The sequence below is a fragment of the Tachypleus tridentatus genome, chromosome 10 (genome assembly GCF_004210375.1).
Source record: "Tachypleus tridentatus isolate NWPU-2018 chromosome 10, ASM421037v1, whole genome shotgun sequence".
Taxonomy (NCBI): Eukaryota; Metazoa; Arthropoda; class Merostomata; order Xiphosura; family Limulidae; genus Tachypleus; species Tachypleus tridentatus.
Window position 1 is genome coordinate 37,019,054 of NC_134834.1, and position 24,401 is coordinate 37,043,454.

Below are 24,401 nucleotides of genomic sequence, written 5' to 3' on the forward strand. Positions count from 1 at the left end.
AAAAGAATAAAAGTTTCGTACGCATAAACCGTCCCATTTGACAAAAAATGTCCACAGTATTATTTTTTTAATAATTTATCTTCTTTCACAGGCACCTTAAGAAGTGCTAAGTGACTGGAAAATTTTAGTTTAAACATTACTACAATTGCAATAAAAACAAAAGTACCTGAAAAGTATGTACATATATCTAAACGTAATCAACTTCATCAATCCTTAAAGGTAAGCAAATTTTAAATCAGTAACCCTGTCATCTATCTCTTTCTTCCCACATGATTTCTGTTTTAATAGCTATCATTTATGCATGTTTAAATCAATTCATGTTTTAACTTCATTTCCTCTTCTATATGATTTGTATATTGAAAGAAATATACCAGGAATGTATCCATAATAAATCTTACTAAAATGTGTGCTGTTTCCTTTCTCGTTTCTGTGGGATTTCGCTTCAAACTCTAATGGTAATCATGACGCCACCGTAATGAGAAAACTTCCACATGGATAAACCACGAAGTTCTTGCACATTTCAGTGATGCTAACTCGTTTAACTCTGCTTTATGTTGCTTAATCGGGTTAATGTTTCTTTTGGCTGCGAGAGTTTTCTTTAATGTATAAATAAATCATTATTTGTACTAACTCGAATTAAAATTCTCAATGACTTCGAAAACTGACTGTTCTTGACAGTTCTGTTAAGATTAATGCGAGACAGTTTTAAGAGTTTACAAATAGCACCAAATTTGCTTCTTCACAAAAGAACTTTTATAAAAGATTAGACTTAAACCACATAAAAAAAGACACGTGATTTATCACCACCAAGTTTCGACAGCTTTCTGCAATCAAAGCGAACAAAAGCTGTATTATTAATGCAATTTTTAATTAAATTTTTGAACACTCAATGTTTGAAAATTCAAAAAAAAATTGAAGTAAATCTATATAGTGAATATAAATCTTACTATTGGATGTATATAAATCAGGTTTACTAATAAACAAATATTTCTGATTATAAGCTACATGCGTTAATGAGCTGAGGAAAAATATGCATTCGCAGATGGACTGTGTATAGTTATTGTTCTAATACCAGGATGTTGTTAAGCCTTTTTTCTTGTCCATTTTTTGACCCTACTCTAAGCTTGCAGATAGTCAGGTTGTGACTATAAGTAATCTAGATAGGTTAATTGGACTGTAACAAATTCCCGAATTGAAAATAATCAGAAAGAAAACAAACAATACTATTGATTTCAGGTCGTATTTACAAAACTAACAGGAACTATTGATTGCTGTTTGTCCTCGGCTCAATTTAAAATAAGAACTTGTGAGCTGAGACTGATACAAACAACGGATGGTGTGATACACTTGGCTTATTTCAACAGCTTATGTTCCTTACAACGTGGTCTACAGAGAATTCCACGTATTTGTTACACTGAAAACTATACTTGTAAATAACCAACGACAACTCACTCTCAGGGAAGATTTTTTTTTTTAATGAGGTTTTAAAGCAAATCTAATATACATATGTATGTATGTGTTTAATGAATATTGAATGCTTTGTTTCTTACAGTATATAAAAGACAGTGCTTTCATTCAGCCTTACGACGAATGTTGTTCATAAAATAGCAGCAATATTCATAATATTACAAAGCACTTTAATTCACACTATTGCTGTGAACAGTCAGTCACAACATGGTTAACGAAAGCTTTCTTTAGTTAGTTCTTTAGTTTTAAGAGTATCGACTAACATTCTAATCCAACGTTCAAGATGTAAAGAATTATGCAATATGTCATGTTTTATAAATAATATCGACTAACTTCTTCACTTAATACTTAAGATATGAAAATGATCGTTAACTTTCCTAACAATGTACTTAACAACAAAACGCGACACATTTCGTTTCATTACACACTTGGTATCCCAGTATTCAGGAACCACTCAAGTACATAAGGGATATACAGCCCTAGGTTATGACTCGGTTAACTAAAGTGTTTGACGTCATTTTTATGTCATTCTAAGTGGAACCACGATTTAGAGACAGCTGTACATATATAAGTGCACAAAGAAAATAATTCTTATCACAACTGACTTTTAAAAGGGTCACAATTATCGACAAAGTATCCACAACCTTTTGTCACAAAGAAACAAAAAGGGCAAACATGACATGTTAACATAATAACCACAGGAAATCGGTTGATAGAATTAATAGTGAACAAGTACTGTTTTTTTCGGTATATAAAACGCACCCCTATTTTCAAGACTATCTTCAGGGAACATTTTTTTTACAGTTATAATTTATTTATTTATTTAACAGCAGTATATTATTTTATTATTCTTCAAAAGTAGTGTCCGAAATAAAATAAAATATGGTTTCATACATTTACATCAAAACATTGTTCATTCATTACGAAAATTTCAAAGTATTTTTTTTACGTCACTGAAGTCACTGAAAATAAGTTCTGAATGTTCACTCTCACTTGTCCTCAAACAATATCATCTTTGGTGCCATTAAGGTAATTGTTCACATCAAGTGTTTAAAATACATTATTACAGTTTCCACACTTTGGGGAAGAAAAAAAGGTTTGGTACTTTTAAACAGGAAGGAAACAAAAAAAAAACCTGCTTCCTATACACCGAAGGTCAAAAACTGTACGCCTCTCTATGCGTACGACGGCCTGGCATGGCCAATCGCGTAAGGCGCGCGACTAGTAATCCGAGGGTCGCGGGTTCGCATCCCGTTCGCGCTAAACATGCTCGCCCTCCCAGCTGTGGGGGCGTATAATGTGACGGTCAATCCCACTATTCGTTGGTAAAAGAGTAGCCCAAGAGTTGGCGGTGGGTGGTGATGACTAGCTGCCTTCCCTATAGTCTTACACTGCTAAATTAGGGACGGCTAGCACAGATAGCCCTCGAGTAGCTTTGTGCGAAATTCCAAAAACAAACTCTATGCGTACTTTGAAGGGGTTTATGGCGAGTAAGCAGGTTTTTTTTTGTTTCCTTCCTGTTTTGGAGAAAAAATGTGTCTTATACACAGAAAATACGGTACATCTTTAAAAAGCTCCATATTTATCCTTGGATTTTGTTTTTTTCTACGAGCAGCTTGTTTTATTAGTTAGAAACCGAAAAATGGTTGTTACGAACAATATAAAAATATTAACTCACATAACCACATTTCAGTAGCCTAATTTGATTAGTATTGCTTGGTTTGTTTTGTTTTGAATTTTGCGCAAAGCTACTCGAGGGCTATCTGCGCTAGCCATCCCTAATTTAGCAGTGTAAGACAAGAGGAAAAGCAGCTAGTCATTAACACACACCGCCAATTCTTAGGCTATTATTTTACCAACGAATAGTGTGATTTACCGTCACATTATAACGCACCCACAACTGAAAGGGCGAGCATATTTGGTGTGACGGGGATTCGAACCCGCGGATTACGAGTCGAGTGCTTTAACCACCTGGCCACGCCGGGCTTCTTGGTTTTTAACTTAAAGAACAGTTTCAAGGGTATGTAATGACTATCATTTAATTATTGACTTTTAAAGTTCAGTAAGCAGTTTTGTTTGAAACGTATTCTATCCTGGATTTATAAATTCACAACAGGATGTTCCCACGTGTCAAATACTTAAAAACAACTTAACATGCTCGTTGTCACATAATAAGTGAAGTATAAAAAGTAAACACTCCAAAAGTGTTGAAGAACAGTTACCATAATCACATGCTCGAAGATAAATTTGGCTTTGAAACATTATTGTCTGTGACATACCAGTGTATCACGCGATTCATAGCTAAATGTCGGTTGTGACCCACCGGTAGGACACATAGTAGCGAACGTGTTAAGTAAGAAGCATCTCTCTGACAGCATAGCATAGAAACTTCTGCAGACATTATCATTTTCTCGAGTTTAAGATATTTAATTTTAATTATTTCTCATAACAACATAGTTTCGGTTCAGTTTTACTTTATATAAAATATGAGATAATAAAATCCAATAAAATAAGCTTGACCAAATTTCAAAATGTTAAATAGTAAACATGCAAAATTCAATCAAAAAATATTTTTACCAAAATACACAGTTCATATACTTTAAACTGTCCTTAAAATTATTTCATTTGTTAAAATGTCATTTTCTCTCTAAATTTTAAATTAATTCATTATTAATTATTCTTCTTATAGCAAATCCACATCGGGCTATCTGCTGTATTCATCGGGAGGAATAGAACCTCTAATATTAGCGTTGCAAATCTGAAGACTCACCCCTGTCCCACCGGGGGACTATTCTACCGAAAATCGGTTTTCAAATGCAGTTAATGTATCACATGATGTTTCACAAAATAGTCATGAAAGGTTTAGCATTTGTTGATTAAAATGAAAATGTTTATACCATGACCTAAATATAAAATCAGATACAGGATGACGGTGATATGTAAAGCTCACTACGAAATTAAACGCTTTTTATAATTTACTAGCATTTTTAATGGTACAAGTACATATAATTTACATAGTGGATACGAAAGGGGGCATGAATAAGAGCTCCCATTTTTCTAGAGAGAGAATAAAAACAACAATTAATCAGTATATTATTAAGCCTATATTCTCTTTCAAAAATTGGACTCTTCCAGTTTCAAAATTTGTATCTGCCTCTGAATTATCAGCTTGTTTTAGAGCATTTTCCCTCCCTAAACATTATCACTTGTTATAAAAATAACTGTGTATTGTGCTAGCCATTTATCACAAGAAAACAATAGTTCTATAAAATGCAAAATTATTTTTAATTTGTTTGTCGTCTGTTAGGAGAGCGATCTCTATTATGTGGTTTACATTTATTATTCACTAACATGATGAAATACTGAATATGTCAAAACGTTCTGCAATAACTGGGTAACTGGAAGTATTGTAAGTAGTCTTCTGTGTTGTTTCTTTATATACTGTGAAATATAGTGATATATTACGTTGTAGACTGTGGTATTCCCTTCTATACGGTGTAATATAGTGATGAGATGTTTCCACTTCTAAGTAAATCAAGTGATGATGATGATATATTTCTTTATTCGTGCGGTTTATTTACTAATTAACTACAATGATCGACTGGGGTAATGCATTAGACTTTAAATTATCGAATTCTTTTTTTACTCTTCGATTTTAACGGAGTTACTAGATGGAGTATGCATCCCTGGACGGAAGTTACGCCAATTCATGATTAATGAAAGGTTATTTTTCGACATGAAAAGTTGCTTGTCTTATATGTAATAGTATAAAACGCAAAAATACCCATATATACTGCAAAACACAAAATATGAAACAGCAAATTTGTATATATCTTCCCCATGAACCCACTGAACCTACACACCAAATCTGGTGAATATCCATCTAAAAGGGGCGAAGTAGTTGTACAAAACGCAGACACATCCATAAAAAAATCAAAACACTGAACTTAATATTTGTATGTACCATGCGAAGCAGTTAGATGGAGATATAACAAATAATACGTAGTACTATTATATTTATGTATATTTTATATTTTTGTTTGTTATAATATTCGTTGTAAAGAAATGGCCAAAAACTAGGTAGAATTAGTAATTTTTTAGGTGCAGCGTGAACAGTAGAACGCCAGCAATAATTTGTGGGATAAATTGCAACATCTGTGATATTTTCGTTTTCATGATTGTTCGTTTGGAGTTAAACCCAAAGCTACACAATGGACTGACTGTTTGTCCTATGACCACCACATAGGTTAAACAATAAACTATGACTGTTTATAAAAATTTCAACAAAGGAAACTATATTTGCAGGCTTTATCTTATTCAGAACCAACATTATTAAAAAGAAAAACACAATCGGGTTTTATCTCTGTAACCACCTCTCTGTTAATAAGAGAGAAAAAAATGTTCCTTTCACCCCCATGGCACAGTGGTATGTTTGCTGACTCACGCTCCTAAAACCAGGTTTCGATACTCGTGGTGGGCAGAGACAGATAATCCATTGTATAGTTTTGTGTTTAATTCCAATCAAACAAATGTAAATGAAAAGTAAAGGTCTCATTATCTTTGAAATCAACACTCTATTAAAAAAAAAAAAGTAAAACGTGCAGGCTTTGTTATTCTCATAACCGACACCTTTTTAATACGAGAAAAGGCCTGGCATGGCCAAGCGCGTAAGGCGTGCGACTCCTAATCCGAGGGTCGCGGGTTCGCGCCCGCGTCGCGCTAAACATGCTCGCCCTCCCAGCCGTGGGGGTGTATAATGTTACGGTCAATCCACTATTCGTTGGTAAAAGAGTAGCCCAAGAGTTGGCGGTGGGTGGTGATGACTAGCTGCCTTCCCTCTAGTCTTACACTGCTAAATTAGGGACGGTTAGCACAGATAGCCCTCGAGTAGCTTTGTGCGAAATTCCAAAACAAAAAAAAAACAAAACACGAGAAAAACATGTGAGCCTTACTGTTTTGGACTCGACCTTCTATTAAAAAAAACAAAACTTTGAATCGACATTCTCATACGATGAAACGATAACTGTTAGTGTTTTAGTTTCAGAATTAACAATCTGTGTGGTGTTTAATTCATTTAGACAATTGGTTATGTATAAAACTTTGTAGAATGGACGGCAACTGCCTGTTGTGGAGACACAAGTGTAGAAGACGACATTTCAAAAGTCTTCCACCAATATATCAAAGAATTATTTATGTAATCTCTGAAAACCCTGTGTACTAATGTCACCTGTTTTTCACCATAAGTAACCTTCTGATGATGAGTTATAGTCACAGTCATAATTCCCAGATGTGTTCTTTTCTTTACCTTTATATCTGTATTTTCACTTGGATGTTCGATGCTATTGTAACACCAATGCTCTGTTTCTATTAACGTGGAAGAACGCTGAAAGTGTTGTAGAACTATATCACAAATTATTAACCGGAATAATAATTATACACATGCATTAAGTGGAAGTAATTCACATTCACAATATTCCTTCTAGTTATTCTGCAGGATTTCTCAAGTATTTCCAACTTTAGTTTTTGTTAATGCTATTAAACTTCTGATCGCTATTTAAACTCTTTGTTCTTGTTGTTTTCAATTTACATAAATGAATAACTATAGTCAAACCAGTCATTACAGTATTTAGTTAAACCAATGAAGATTTCTTATGTTCACAGAAAGTATATCGTTGTTTATATTTTTGGGAAATATGAAATTCAAACATTCATGTGTTGTTATTAGGCAGATGAATATGAAAGAATGACTTCAAACCAAAGATAGTGTGATGTATAAAGCGTGAAATCCACTTTAATGAGAAAGTCAACGTTTTGTTTCGTAACTTTATCAGTTGCAATACCTTGTAACAATGCTGTGCCTCTTGAGTCTGTACTGGGGAACTGAAATGGTACAGTAGCTTCTGTTACAATGAAAGTGGGATTTTAGTGTTTTGGTATGTTAATTAATGATGAAGCTAGAAATTATTAGGAAGAACATAGTGATGTGCAATGAGCCACAGATTACCGTTCGGGTATATCTAATAAAGGGATTTGGTGAAGAAGAGCACAAACAGCGTCTTCAATCTTTTACGATACAATTACGTCATTGTTTAATCTTTCACAAAGATTCTGTTTCCATGAACACGGACGGCTATGCTGTAAAATTAACTGCTACGAGTAAGGCTTGGCCTCGTGCTCAGGTGGCTCTAGAGAATTATTCATTCCATTATATCGAGAAAATAAACTTAGCTCTCAAACACAGTTGTGATCCGTAAAATACTTAGAGTTGTCAAACAGAGGGTAACCTACAGAGAAATGTTTGTTTCGTGATGAAAACAGGAACAATTTCCACCTGCCTAAACAAATATGCAACAAAATGAGTTTCACGTGTCATAGTGGTTCCCTGATTAATGACGAAAGAAAGAAATTTGATATAACAATGCAGGGAGACTGTTTTATCACTTCCCGTGGGAAATTTACACCAAAGACACCCAACTCCTCGTAATTCTGATGTCTCACCTTTTCTCACTAATGATCCACGTATAAGCTGCGTCAACCATTCCAGGTCATGTCTTTCCAGTAACAGGCACAGTCAACTCGTCTGTCAAGCTTGGCACTAATAGCGCCAGTAATGAGCAATATTTTATTTCCTACAGACGCCCTTCGTATACAAACACCTCGATTTGGGGCTGCCCGAGGCTCAAAAGACTGTTTGACGAAAAACAGCTATTGAAGTGGACAATATCAAGCATGACTAAAAGCTAGTACTGCTTACTTGACAGGAAGGGAATTTAACTGGGACCTTTGACACCTTCTTATCATTTAGATGAACGATTATCCAAGATAATCTATCTTTTCATTTCTCAATTCATAAAAGTTCCACATACTGATATCTCAAATAAATAAAACTCCACTACACATTCTAATCTGAATATAATTTATTCCCGATCAGGAATATACATTTGACTTGTGATTAAAAAAACTCTAAAACAAAATGAACGTTAAATCTCAAGTTACATTCAAATTGTTTTATCAAATGTACTAATAACATTATTAAGTAATAATGAATTTCCTGCAAAAAAAAACAGATAACAAAAAGACGGAAATGTGTAAAACACTGTATATAGATTTACCAAGAGAAAAAGTAGATGAAATCACCTAAAGACAAAATCCTCAAAAAATATCTATCTAAATAAAACATCCAGATATACTACTTTTTCTATAAATATATTGAACTTAAGATTTTATTAGCGATTAGCCTTTTCCACTACAACTTTTTACCATTAAGGTTAAACACCACGAAATACGTGGCCCACCTCTACAACAGCCCCTATTTGGTGTGACTCGAATAGGTACTGCCTCCACAGCGAAAACTCACGTGAAGGTGAAACGTGATTCTCATGAAAAATGGTCCAGCAAGTATGCAAAGGCTTTAATGAGTGGTCATGACTATATTTTCATCATGTTATGAAAATATGAATGAGTTAAGATGAATTTTTTCTTAATACACCTATTTTTACAGTTCATTCAGAAAAAAAAAGGTTGAGGCTTTTTAGCTATTCCAGCTTGCTACAAACAGTCAACTTCCGGTTTGTTTGTTTTTTGTAATATGAAACTCACTGAACTCCCATGGTAAGAGTTTGTGGGTTTAATATGAAGCGAATTAAATTTCTACAATAAATGTTTTGTGTTTGGAATACGAAATACATTAAACTCGCTTGATAAGCGTTTATGGTTTTAATAGGAAACGCATTAAGCTTCCATGATAAGGGTTTTGAGGTTGTAATAGGAAGCGCATTAATCTTTTACGATAAATGTTTTGTGGTTGGAATAATATACCAAACACATTACGATTCCACTACAAGGCTTTTGTGGTTGAAATACCAAATGTGTTAAGCTCCCAAATTAAAGTCTTGTCACCTATGTAACTTTTCTTTCTTCATATTATAGCCATATAATCAAAGCGTTAACAGCACGTGACTGCTATAGTTAACTGTAAATATACTGAAAATGATATGGGAAGCTTCTCCACCAATAGTCATATATAAAGTTTTATTCGGAGATGTGCTTTACTATCGATCTAGTTTTCATAAAAGAAGGTACAGTTCCAACATGCAGATTTCAGTCGAGTGCCCCCGTCGCACCAAACATGTTCGCCCTTTCAGCCGTGGGGGCGTTATAAGTGACGGTCAATCCCACTATTCGTTGGTAAAAGAGTAGCCCAAGAGTTGGCTTTGCGCAAAATTCAAAACAGACGAACCCAAACTATTTTTTGACGTTAAGCACAAAGCAACACAATTGGTTATCTATGCTATACCCACCACAGGTATCGAAACCCTGCTTCTAGCGTTGTAAGTTAAAAAACTTGTAAAAGTTGTAAAACTGTACTTATTCGTGGCAGTTCTCACAGCATGGAATATCTAAATATGCAGATTCAGAAACTCTCTCTGTTCATGTATTGTCGTGACTATAATCAGAAAACACAGCAGAGTGTCGACAATGGAATGACATTTGCAGTAAGATTTTTGTTGCACTCTGTACATTAAATATTGATTTTTAGAACTTTTTGTAGTATGGAAATACATTAAAATCTAATATTTGTGTTCCGCGTTCCAGCAGGAAAAATATTTAAATTAAAATGAGATAATTCAAACAAGTTAATAACAATAAAATACTGCAGCAGTATTGCCTTGTACCTGAACGTGTCGTTCCTCATTCTAAATAACACTGTCTTGAGCAGTTGCTTTAACAGTCATCATTCTAAATAGTAATGTCTTGTTTCGTTGCTTTAAAAACGAAAACTACGAATGCTTAAATAAATTAAAAATAGTTATTTTTGTTTGTTTATTTTAGGACTGCTAAAATGTTACTGACATGAAGCTACCGTAAGAAATCAACACGAAATAGTTATAATAGGTTAGGAGTAATGATTTAACGTTTATTTATGTGTGTATGTATATAAAACCTGTAAGTGTTACCAAGGAAAACATAAAAGATGAAATATTGTTTTTAAGTTATTTTTCTTAACTAATATTTCTTCTATGACATGTTTTATTACTTACCCATTGCAAGATCCAAATCACTAGAATAAAAAGTATAAAATGTCATTTTGTCCATTTCTTGCGCCCTGGCATGGCCAGGTGGTTAAGGTGCTCGACTCGCAATCCGAGAGTCGGGGTTCGAATCCCCGTCACACCAAATAATCTGGCCGTTTCAGGTGTGGGGGCGTTAAAATGTGACGCTCAGTCCCATTTGTTGGTAAAACAGTAGCCCAAGAGTTGGCTGTGGGTGGTGATGACTAGCTGCCTTCCCTCTAGTCTTATACTACAGATAGCCCTCCTGTAGCTTTTCACGAAATTCAGAAAACAAACAAATCACACATTGTTGTCACTCAAACACAGGTGAGGGATAAAATTCAGAGAAGTAATAAAAATATCATTAAACTGTTTGTATTATTCAGAATACTCTCGCTGAAACTGTATCATAGATTAGAACGTTATCACTGCTTGATTACATAGTGTGGTTTATTCTGCTGTTAAGAATGTTTTGTAGAGATATGAGTTCTGCCGATGATAAGCGCCATATTTCAGCGAAAGCAGTCATTATAATGACAAAGTCTGAAACATGACGCCACAAAATCGGTCTACGCGTAATCCTTAAACTGGAGGAAATATTCAGAGTATTACATCAATATTACTTCACTACGGCTGTTTGCAACAGAGAAGTGAGCATGTAAGATAAAAATAATTTATTTAACAAAATATTCATACTCAAAAATACGATTAATAAAAAGACGAAATCATTCACGGAAACTAAAACGTGATAGTTAGATAATGAGTTTGTAATAAAATGCATAAAATATATTACGTTTTTATGAAGTAACTTACTTCATAAAAACGTAATAGCAGATATTTAAGATGCGCGTTTTTGATTCGATTTCAGCAGATAAATTAAATGGCAAAATCATAATATGTTGGATAACAAACATAAAATAGGTGAAATATAAAAACAATCTAAGCTTATGAACTACCATCTACTTGTGTATATAGCTAAATGTATCACAAAACGACAAACAGTCATGACATTTTTTTAAAAAGGTGATAAAAATATGTCTGTTCATTTCTTTAGAAACATAACAATTTTTAAAGAAAGCTCAAGGCTTCAATATGATAGAAAAAAAATCAGAAGCATTTACAGGGAAACAATAATATAAGGGAAACTTGCACCCTATTATAATCCTGACATCATAACTACTACATTCAGGTAGTGCCCCAAAGCTAAGTAGACACATATTCTACATTTACTGGTGTGTATCAAAGTGACGGAAGGTAGATGGCGCTAATAAAGAACTATATCACTCCCCACAAAAACGACAACAAATAGCAGCTTAATGATATATACGCATGTTGAATATTTAATATGGTTAAGTAGACACAGCTTTACCTCATAGACGAAAGTACGCCAACAAAAAACAGAAATTACGTTTAAATTTTTATATCCCAAAGCTATAAAAAAGAAAAGAACTGCGTCTTGTCAAGTTAAAAATAAATGTTTTATTTATTCGATGATATCTGTATGCATTAAAAATGTAGTACAACGTAAGCCAGCATAAGGGTTAAAGACAATCCACACAAAAACTTCGAACTGCCCGTATAATCTACTATTAAAAATAATTAAGTAGCAATATAGCATTATGCTGTTAAAAATATGATACAGAGGGCGCAAAAATATATTTACATAAAAATAATGTATACAATGCCACTAGGTAAATTACAAAAGCAATGATTAAATGAATTGATTAGAGAAACAGTTGAACTGATTTAAGTCACTGTATCAGATAATGAATCACGGTGAATAATGACTTAAACAGAGAACTTAAAAGTTGGATTGATTTATAAATAAATGCCATAAACTTACATAGGTAGGTAGTCCGTTATTTAGTATAACAGTTATTATTGATCGGAGGAAAGTAAGTGAAATTTAAGTATATTCAGACTGAGTAAAACTGCAGGTAATTAACAAATGACAACCCAATCCTACGTTTGCAGGTAATTAATAAATGGCAACCCAATCCTACGTTTGCATGTAATTAATAAATGAAAACCCAATCCTACGTTTAGTTAGTTAGTTAGTTATTACCATTAGATTCCATCTAGGAACATAGGGCCGCAATCGCTTCCGGATTCTTCAACAAGTATTTAAGTGAGTAGTTTGTTAGCCCACTGCACCGAGCCGTCCCTAATTTAGCAGTGTAAGACTAGAGGGAAGGCAGCTAGTCATCACCACCCACCGCCAACTTTTGGGCTACTCTTTTACCAACGAATAGTGAGATTGACCGTAACATTATAACGCCCCCACGGCTGGGAGGGCGAGCATGTTTAGCGCGTCGCGAACCCGCGACCCTCGGATTACGAGTCGCACGTCTTACGCGCTAGGCCATGCCAGGCCGAATCCTACCTTTGCAGATAATTAATAAATGACAATCCAATCCTACGTTTGCAGATAATTAATAAATAATTTAATCTTACCTTTGTAGGTAATTAATAAATGACAAATGCAGACTATTAATATTTGTTTCTATCCGTTATGTTATATATATAAATTTGAGTGTGCAACAGCTTAGTATAACCAAAAGCCTAACATAGAATCGAAATCTATATATGCTCGCTCTTTCAGCCATGAAGGCCTTCTAATGTTACAGTTAATCCAACTTTTCTTGGTTAAAAAAGTAGCCCATGAGTTGGTGATGTATTACCTTCATTCTGGTACTTTCATACGAAATTAAAGCACAAGTAAACAAATAAACAAGTACAATTAACGTAATGGAATTATCAATTAAATTTCATTGTATTAATAACAATTAGTAATAAAGTATATTTGAAGGAGAAAAAATAGTATAGTTTGTTAACTTTCGAGGAAGGGGAGATAACAAACGGCTTCTAAAGAAATATTTTGTTAAGGTCGAAATACCAAACAGTTTTATCACTATTTCCATTTTTCCAGACCTCATATTCAGGTACAAACAGTAAGAATCAATTGTTCATTGTATTTCGTGATAAGTTCCAGAACATGGCGCTAGTATTACACTGTTGTAGAATTGTGGAGACTGGTACAGTTTGATAACTTGCTGATGTGAAAAGACAAGAAACATTATCCCAATATCAGTCAAGTTTTGTGATTTAAAGCACACTTAGAAGGTTTGAAAGAAACGGCCTGTCATGATGAAAATACCAAAGTAGGATAACACAGTTGTGGAATTAACTCTTCTGGAGAGAAAAACAACAAAAAACAATCATTCGTGAAACGCCTTTTAAATTTGTGCATTCAACACCCCACTGTTGCCGTTTAACCGGTTTTGTCATTGGTTCATGACAAATGGGAACCTATCCAACGAGCAGTACGCTTAAACAAACGTGAAACAATGGGTCACAGGTTATCAATCGGAGCTGATACCTTTAAACTTCACGTAAATATTATTTTACGTATAGCTTACCTTACATTTTTTGGCATCAAATTGTACGTGTAGTTTGTAAGATAACACACTCTATGAGCAAGATACGCTGACGATCCCTAGGCTTTGACTAGTTAAATTAATGATAACTCTTGTAGACCACTGAGGCTCAGCTAAACAAGTAGATGAACTGTCCAGCACGATTAGGAGAAGAAAAAAAGAAGAGAGAGATGCATTACGTTATTATTGTCATTCTTCGGGTTATATCAGGTCATAGCACTTGTGTTTATTTCAGAGACGGAGAGGACATGAAACTAAAAGCATTAAAGGTGTGGGAGCTGAAAGAGCGCTGTCAAACCTTATATATAACACTTCAAAGAGCAGTGTTGCTAACAAAAGTGTTCATTAAATATACGAAGACAAATTTTTCAAAAGCCCATCGCTTCCCCTCTAGTTAGGAGAATTGTCAGGGTTGACAAGAAATATCAACATTCAGGGCAGACAATTAAGAACACGTTAAAACAATGTAAATGTTGTTATCCCCTCTAATAAATGTTGATTTCACGATCACTTTTTTAGACAGAACATTACTACATAAACGAGGCAAAACATAATAACACAATAATTTCTTGTTTGTTTAGGGAGAAACACCAAACTTGAAGTACTAGCGTTAAACTGAAATTCACGAAGGTGACGTCTCGTTATAAAGACGCTTTAAACAAAATCACGAAATATACTATACATGAACTAGATAAAAGATAATAGTATATTTTGTTGAATGTTTTAGGAAGATAAAAACAAAATAACAGCATTAAACTGATGATTATATCATTTTCGGTAAGCTATTGAAGAAATTCTATAAAATTCCTCATAAAGACTGTAAGTTTCACGCTTTCCTTAAAATAATAATAATAAACAGTTTTAGTTCTTTTTGATGGAATTTATATTACATTTGCAAGTAAAAGTTAGAGAAAATTTACAACAATTATGGTATAATTTTACGTTTTTAAGAAACTTTCTTTCAAATATATCAAAATATATGAACATAAAATATGTGAACGTTAACACATAATAAATATTTCTCTGATTTTCTTGATACTGCAGCACAAAAAAATAGTAAAATGTATCACACTTTTGTGCTCCATATTATCAGTTAGAAAACTACCACTCAACTGAACAGAACTTTTTTCTTTACTGCTTGATTGTATCAAGCTACTTCTCAAATTGCATTATAATAACTTATCACTTCCATCCTTTATTAGCCTTATACAATATATGACCTAGTTCCTCTACCGATTGTTTACTTTACATAATAACCTAATACCGTAGCTGTAACTAGTGTGAAAATTTATCCGAGGTCCAAACACTGACAGGTACATGAGGTCAACGTAACACATTGTATATCTTTTGTATATGGGTGTACAGTTAAATACTACTTTAAATTTAATTTCAAATTTTAATCGATATCCGGCTCTCGGTGACCTCATAGCTAGCTAAAGCCATGTCTAGTACTTCTACCACTTGTGTGCCCCTGAAGAAGAAAGGTCTGCCTTTCAAAAGCGTTCGGATTATATGGTTTTTATTTCACTTATATAGTTTGTTTGTTTGTTTTTTTAATTTAGCGCAAACGCAACACGAGGGCTATCTGTGCTAGCCGTTCCTAATTTAGCAGTGTAAGACCAGAGAGAAGGCAGTTAATCATCAACACCCACCGCCAACTCTTGTGCTACTCTTTTATCAACATATAATGTAATTGAGTACCACACTATAATGCCCCCACAGCTAAAAGGGCGGGGATGTTTGGTGTGACGGGAATTCGAACCTACGACTCTCAGATTGTGAGTTGAGTACCCAAACCACCTGGTCATGCCGGGCTTCATTTATATAGTAACCTAAAACTTCTACTCATTGTTAAACATGTATAACCATCACTTCTTTCCACTGCAAACATTATAAAATAACTTAGTACTTGTACCCGTCGTTAACCTTATATAAAAATTGAGCACTCCTACCCATTGTTAGAATATCACTTCTACTTGTTGTTAGACTTACATAATAAATAACCCTGCACTTCTATCCATTGCTAATTATATATAATAACCTAGAGCTCCTATCCCTTTTACACCTTATATAATAATAAATTAAATATTTCGAAAGAAATAAGGATGATGTAGAGATAGAAATACCAAAAAGTACAAAAACAAGATATAGGACATTTTGTTGTGTAAATCAATGCAACAATTTCAAGTATGAGTGAGCTAACTCTTATGACGCCAGAATCAGAATAATCAGCAGAACATTTGGCTGTTATGCCACTCGCTTGTTCTTTACCTTACCGGTGTTGTTTTTTAGCTAAACTGGAGATCTCAATAGCTTTTGAAAACCTACAGTGAAAAAGTTACACACTCAATGAAAGGCTGTGTATTTTTGTAATATTTTTTGGATATACAGATATTTAATCTTAATTTTAACAATACTGAGAGATTATAGGAGCATAACTAAATGATTAAAACTGAAGAAAAGACTTTTCAAGATCTTCTGTAAATGTAATTCTACAAAAATGCATATTCTAACTGAGGAAAAAGATAGGACAACCTACCCCCTAATATCTAGTGTTACCCCCTTTAGCTGAAATAACTGCAGTGAGACGTTTCTTGTAGCCATCTACCAGTCCCTGACATAGATCTGAAGAAAGTCTGCTCCACTCCTCAATGCAGAATTCTTTCAGCTGTGCGATGTTTGAGGGGTTTCTTACATGTACAACTCGTTTCAAGTCACCCCACAGCATCTCAATGGGATTAAGATCTGGGCTTTGACTGGGCCATTCCAGGACTCTCCATTTCTTAGTTTTCAGCCAGTCCTTGGTAGATTTACCAGTATGTTTTGGGTCATTGTTGTGTTGCAGGGTCCAGTTTCGCTTCAGCTTTACTTTTCGTACAGGTGGTCTCACATGATCCTCAAGCACCCTCCGATACACAGTAGAATTCATGGTGGATTCTATGATTGTGAGCTGTCCAGGTCCTGCTGCAGCAAAACAGCCCCAAACCATGACACTTCCACCTCCATGATTCACAGTTGGTATGAGGTTCTTTTTCTGGAATGCTGTATTTGATTTATGCCAAACATGTCCTTTGTTCTGGTGTCTAAATAATTCAATTTTGGACTCACCTATCCAAAAAACATTATTCCAGAAGTCCTGGTCTTTGTCTACATTATCTCTGGTAAACTCTATCTGTCCTTGATGTTTCTCTTAGAGAGCAAAGGTTTCCTGCTTGCACACCTCCCATGCAAGTTAAACTTGTGCAGTTTAACATTGTTAAATTGTTAATTGTTTAATATTGTTGAAGCATGCACTTTCACATCAACAGTAACCAGAGCCTGCTGTAGGTCCCGTGATGACATGTTAGGGTGTTTGGAGACCTCTTTTAGCATCTTGCGGTCTGCTCTCGGGGTGAACTTGTTTGAACGACCAGACCTGGGCATGTCGGCAGTTGTTTTGAAAGCCCTCCACTTGTTGACTATTTTCTAGACAGTGGAATGGCTGATTTCAAACTCTTTTTAAATATCTTATCAGACTCATAAGCTGCTATAATTTTCTTTCTGAAGGCCTCAGACAGCTATTTTGCTCTCACCATGGTGCTCACTCTCACTTCAACAGTCAGGAGCACACCAAATTAAATGTCTGAGGTTTAAATTGGGCAAACCTCATTCAAAATGCTGAGTAACAACCTTCTAATCATGTGCACCTGGTGTGATTCACCTGTGTGTGAGTTGAGCCATTTTACGTGGGAATAAATGTGGGGGTGTCCTAACTTTTTATAAAAGTATCTTAGATTGTTATAACAGATATTTGAAACTTTGATGGGCAATACATAGTATGCAGCAGCCATTCTTTTCCCGGCTCAATGTGCTTAATGATAGCCTAGTACTTTTACTCATTGTTACCGTTTTCCGGAGGGACAGCAGTAAGCCTAATTTCTTGCAATGCTAAAATTCGAGATTCAATTCCCGCGGTGGACACAGCAGATAGCTTAATGTAACTTTGCTTTAAAAAACTGTTAACAACCTAACATTTTCACTCATTGTTAGCTTTATCTAATAAATAACCTATTAATTTTACCCATTGTTTGTCTTATTTACACTACCTAGTACTTCAACCCATTGTTAACCTTATGTAATAAACAATCATTTCGATGCATTATTAACATTATATAATAACCTATCGTCTCACCATATTTTAAAACTTATATAATATAATAGCCTAGCAATCTTATCATTGTTATATAATATCATTCTTAAACATTGCTAAACTTATGATATCTTTTACTCCTTACATTGTTACTATTATGAGCTTATTAATTTTCTTACTGTTAATCTTATTATGTAATAAGTCTTCTATTTCTCTTACCCATTATTGAAATTACGTCATATCTTATTACTCCTTATCTTTGCTATACTTTTATCCCTTATTATAAGGTTAATCAACAACTGCCAAGGTGATTGTGTGACGATAAGAGTATTATAATGCTCAAATAATAAATTATAAGTTCTGTGCTAATCTCTACTTCTACCTTTTGACGACAGAGACAACTAAGTTCAGATTAATCCAAAACTAACCAATTGTAGGTCAAATCAACTTATGGAGAGTGGTATGTACAAGAACATCGAAATATTTCGGCACTAAGTAACAAAAGCAAAACTTTGATACAAAATCTGATGAAAATAAACAGTTCTAACATTATTCAATAAAACTAATATCGACATGGCCTAGCGCGTTAAGGCGTGCGCTTCGTAATCTGAGGGTCGCGGGTTCGCGCCCGAGTCGCGCCAAAACATGCTCGCCCTCCCAGCCGTGGGGGCGTTATAATGTGACGGTCAATCCCACTATTCGTTGGTAAAAGAGTGGCCCAAGAGTTGGCGGTGGGTGGTTGATGACTAGTTGCCTTCCCTCTAGTCTTACACTGCTAAATTAGGGACGGATAGCACAGATAGCTCTCGAGTAGCTTTGTGCAAAATTCACAAACAAAATCGAAAAGAGAAATTTAAAATAAAGACGTATATTTCGGTTAGCAATGGCAAAAATAGCAGTTCTGGAACTACTCTGATTTTTATTTATTTATCTTTCAACTCTTAAAGAAATGAGTTAGAAAAAACGGCCATTATAATTATTTCAGGACACTGTTTTTTCTTGATGTAACTTACCACTTAAAGCCTTGTACATTATATATTCCCTAATGTAATACGTTACTCATTAAAGCTCCTTATAATCCATAGGTTACATATTATATATTACTTGATTCAGTTTAAGCCTTGTACATCAAGTTATCGTATGTGTAACTTATTCATTGAAGATAATAAATCACACTACTTTATTTCAGTTTATCCGTGAAAAACTCGAACATCGCATTATTTTAAATTTTTGATATCTTAGTGCTATAAGTAGAATTTACTTTTTCAAACCTCATACATTTCTTTCGGTGGGACTGAAGTAATGATTTACTACGTAAGGTTAACAATGGAGAAAAGTGATGGTTTATTATATTAGGTTACAGAACTGAAACATACAAGAAACATTTCTACGTTGCATTTTTTAACATTGTCAACAACAAGAAGAGCACAAGTTGCTGCTACACACCTATGTAAATAGTGAGTCACTCAGCTATCGATATGGGAGCAGATTAATGTATAGCGTGCGCTCACATGATTAAGTTGTGGCACGTTTTCTTTAGTGGCACTAACATAGCAGTTGAATCTGACCGTCCCTTTCTTACACAAGGGGGTTCTATATCACAATATGTGGAAGAAAGATGCGAAATTGTTTCTGTCTATTAATGTTTAATGCCAGTGTCGTATTCCTAAGTGTATAGTCGTGTAGGCAGATAATTAAACCAGTGAGTCGTGTGGAAACTTCAAGCTATCTCGCCCTTCAATGTAGTAAGATGTGCAAGTTGTAAAAAAATCTGTCAAGTTACCAATGTTTATCGGAGACAGCTTCTACATAAAAACAAAAACATTGTCTTTCAGAAACATTCTGTATTGTTTCTGAATTGTTCTAATACATACTACATTCTTCCGTTATATAAATAATTGTTAATTATAATATGTAATTATATGCCACAAGATTAACCGATAGACTTTACTGTGACGCGTAATATAAGAATAACGTAAACAGTGATTAGTGTTACACCAAGAAAAACAAAAACAAACAACGAAGAAAATAAGTGTCACACAAGTTATTAATACAAAATTAGAAAGAAAAAAACATGTTCCAGTCAATGTGTGTGTTTTTCATATAGCAAAGCCCCATCGGATTATGTGCTGAATCCACCAAGGGAAATCGAACCCATGATTTCAAGGTTGTAAATCCGTAGATTTACCGCTGTACCAGCGTGTGACTCCAGTAAATGTGAATTGAAGATGAGTGATAACTGGATAAATTGTGAAAAACTGAAGCTGTCGTAATAATTAGCAACGTACAATATAGACTTAGAAACAAGTACAAAATCAATTTTATTTCCTTGTAAAATAAACCATATAACCACAAAGAAATCGAAAGCAGGCCTAGCTAGAATAGGGTTTATTTTAATATACACATTCTTACTTAATATCAGTAAAATACGGGTATAATAACTATCAAATCAATCTATATTTCTAGAATTGTTTTTAGTTCTCAAACAAATGATCAAGTTTTCTCTTATTCTTAATATTTCGTAAGCATTTGTCCTCATAAAGAAATCCAGTTGAAAGATCACCAGAGAGCAGTATAACCTTTATCAACAGATCACTAGCTACTGGTATAGCCTTTAACAACAGATCACTAACTACCAGGATAACCTTTATCAACAGATTTAATCAGAAACAACACTTTTCTCTTGTTTTCTATCAATCTTACTCGATCACTAAGATTTACAAAGTGCTAAAAAATAGATTTTTTTACTTAAAACATGTTTCACGTAAAGGCATCTCTTAGTTGTTTTGCAAAATACCACGAAAAAATCATACTATCGTCTTGAAAATTATTCTAGCAAAATCAAAGAATTAAGATAAATCATAACATTTGTTTAGTTCATAAATAACTACCGAGTAGATCATTATTTTTTCCGTTCACTCCCATTGGTGTGATTGACAAATGAGATAATACTGACCATTTTCTCATGTTTTCATGTTTTTACAACATTCGGTATTAAAAAAAAAACCTGCTCATTAAAGCTTTAATATATGAAATACCTCATTTACCGTGTGAAATACATAGGGGACTTCAGCAGCACTTATTAAGAAAACTGAAATATTGAAGACATTTTTGTTGAATTTTTTTTGCATATGTGACTCATGTTATTGGGGAAAATGTAACCAACAATGTCATGAACCTACAAGTAAATTACAGTATAAATAATTTTTAAAAGTCGATAGAGGTCCATACGCTCGATCAGCGATTCTATGATGAGTAAAGATTGTCGCTATAGGGTCGTTTTTAAGATAAAACATTTCATACGAAGCGTGTGTTAAAACGTTTGTTTGTTTCAAGTTAAGCCCAAAGCTACATAATGGGCTATCTGTGCTCTGCCCACCACGGGTATCAAAACCCGGTTTCTAACATTGTAAGTTCACAGACATACTGCTCTGCCACTGGGGGCCGCAATAAAATAGTAACAGCATTTATAAAGTACGCGATACTATTAATGTGCTAACAAATAATTTCTTTTGTTCGCTAAGATACATGTTTTTCTATTGCTTTGAGTTAATATTTATTAAATATTTTGTATTATCCAAATTCCTTCCTTGTTATTAAAATTAGTATGCACTTTGATTAAGATGTGTTTAAGAGCTTTCTTTACCACGTGTGTAATCATTTTTATAATTCAAGTTAGGCTTCATCTTGAAATACCCCCAGTGGCTCAGCGGTATGTATGCGGACTTCCACCGCTAAAAACCGGCTTTCGATACTTGTGGTGGGGAGAGCACAGATAGTCCAGTGTGTAGCTTTGTGCTTAATTCAAAACAACTAATCGTCCTGACATATTCTTTGATGTTTCCATTCTAATTAATTCTCGCATAAACCCTTCGTCCAATACGTTATTTTTCACTCTAATTTTATAAACCAGAAACTTTTGTTATCTTTATTTGTGGCTGATAATCCAGAACTGCTCTTTATCTTTGCAATCTACATTTAAATGTAAAAAAAAAATTCCCTTTTCTGTCACAGGAAGCTAACGAGAGGCTCGCCTCTTTCTGGACACAGTCAATTTATTATATTTGGGTGGTTCCGATGCTAGATGAAGCGTTTCTTGCCATACATGAAAGATCTTTCAGATTAGGAATAAGTGCAGTCTGGTTTCGTGAACATTGTTTTATCCGTTTCATAAACACTATCCGCAGGCTGTCCTCAGGATTCGGAAAACTGAAATGTTTCTGGTTCAACTGTAATTCCATATATTTGTCGCAAGTAGACAAGACCACATTCCTGACATGAGCGGAAGCCGTCAACTGCACGTGCCCTGAAGCTTCTGCCTGCGCCTGCTAACTCGGGCAGAAAACTTCAGATACCAGATCGAAATAACGTGTCGTGTTTCATTAGAAACCGAGACATTTCTCTCGGAAACGAGTAGAGAGAAACATCAGCGAGCAACACATTCCCGAAAGGATGGTTAATGCAAATCAATCTTCATCTCGCGTGATCAGAAATATTCCTTTTTACACTGCATCGCAACATCTCGCTACTAAATCATTCTATTTTCATCCGTTATGCATATACACACCAAGCTGCGTGATTTGTAACCGTTTTCGATTCAGTTGATAAATGTAAGCATATTACTGTACATATTTAAACAGGTGGATAAACAGAGATAAAGGTTAGAAGCGAATGATGAGCTTATTTGTTTCCATTGTGGCTAAAACATGTTTTTGTAGGTTACGAAAATATTTAGTCTCTGGATATGTCTTGTGTAAAGTGAGAAATGATTACGTTATTATATCAACTTGCATATTACATTAACTCTACAACACTGTTATGAATATAGAAAATATACTCTTCAAAACAAGAAACGCAAAAGGGATATTTTTGTTATTTTAAAGAGAAATATATGTAATAACGTTACAAGCTCAGAGTATGTGATGTTACACGTGTTAAGGCACTGATTGTCAGACCAAAATGACGATAAAAGTTGTGCACTTTGAAAACGGAGGAAAACATCGGATTTTTCGCCAAAACGCATGCGTGTTCAATAAATTTGTTTGAGAGATCTGCATGTTCTGCAAGTACAACATGTGCAAAATCCCTATAGACGGGTTCTCGGTTTCCATAGCTCAGTGTTAAGCCACCGACACGCAATACAGTTACGCCAAGACTGACTGAAGCACAACGCAACAACGCCATTGGTCGCTTGGAAGCAGGCGAATCTCGATCAGATGTTGCCAGAGCTGTGAATGTCCACCCAAGCATCATCACAAGGCTATGGAATCGTCACCAACAACATGGATCAACTCGTGACCGTCCACGATCTGGCAAACCTCGTGTGACCACGTCCGCACAAGATCGCAACATCCGGTTACGTCACCTTCGGGATAGGACCACCACTGCGACGTCTACTGCTTCAACCATACCAGGGCTGCGTAGGATTTCCGATCAGACCGTACGCAACCGTCTACGAGATTCTTAGGCCCCATGTGCAACCCATCATGGTGAACGTCAACGACGTTTTTCAACATGACAACGCCCGTCCTCACACAGCCCGACTCACCACTGTCTTCTTGAGACACCACAACATCAACGTTCTTCCCTGACCCTCCAGATCACAAGATTTAAACCCCATCGAACATCTTTGGGACGAGTTGGACGGACGTCTGCGACGGCGACAACTTCAACCGCAGACTCTACCTCAGCTTGCAGCAGCTTTTTCAGCCATTCCACAGGATGTGATTCGTCATCTCATCGCTTCCATGGGCAGGAGTTGCCAAGCAGTTATTGATGCTCACGGGGGGCATACTCGTTATTGACGTTGAGTGACGTTAAACTTCACCTAGTGAGCGTGGACTCACCTTTGCAGACTTTGGATGCTCAGCAGTAAATATGCAAAGTTTCACACATGTCATACAGAACTACCCGGAATAAACTTGTTAACAATTTGTCTCATTTTTGCCTTTTGCGTTTCTTTTTTTGAAGAGTATATTTCATTTTCTTTTGTTAGTTTCTTTACAGGTTTAATAAGACACTATAATGCCCATGAGTAAAGTTTTCTGTTGTTTATGTTCAAAAATCAACAACATATTTACGATCTATAGATAGGCCAAAACATATCAATTCTATTGTAATCGTCGATGACCTCAGATCAACTTAAAAATCCTTTCAAAATAATCCACATAAGTTATTCACAATAACTGAACCACGTGTAACTGTAAACAGAGAAACGGATAATGTTGGAATACTGTAAGTTGTTGATAGTTACATAAAACGTATTGATGTGTGATTAATTATCCATTTCAATCTTAATTCACCTATCTTGGTTAC

The 24,401-nt window shown here is 34.9% G+C and overlaps 1 protein-coding gene across 7 annotated transcripts in view; it reads right to left on the reverse strand.

Moving 5' to 3' along the window:
• The window catches only part of LOC143229062 (protein slit-like), a 561,294-nt gene that overhangs the window by 429,519 nt on the left and 107,374 nt on the right, over nucleotides 1-24,401 (reverse strand). Inside the window, exon 1 of one of the 7 annotated variants that reach the window (XM_076460807.1) lies at nucleotides 10,509-10,886. The exons of the other annotated variants lie outside the window; for them this stretch is intronic. The gene's annotated coding sequence lies outside the window, so the exon portion shown is untranslated. Of the gene's footprint in view, nucleotides 1-10,508; nucleotides 10,887-24,401 lie in introns of those variants that run through there. 7 annotated transcript variants of the gene reach the window in all.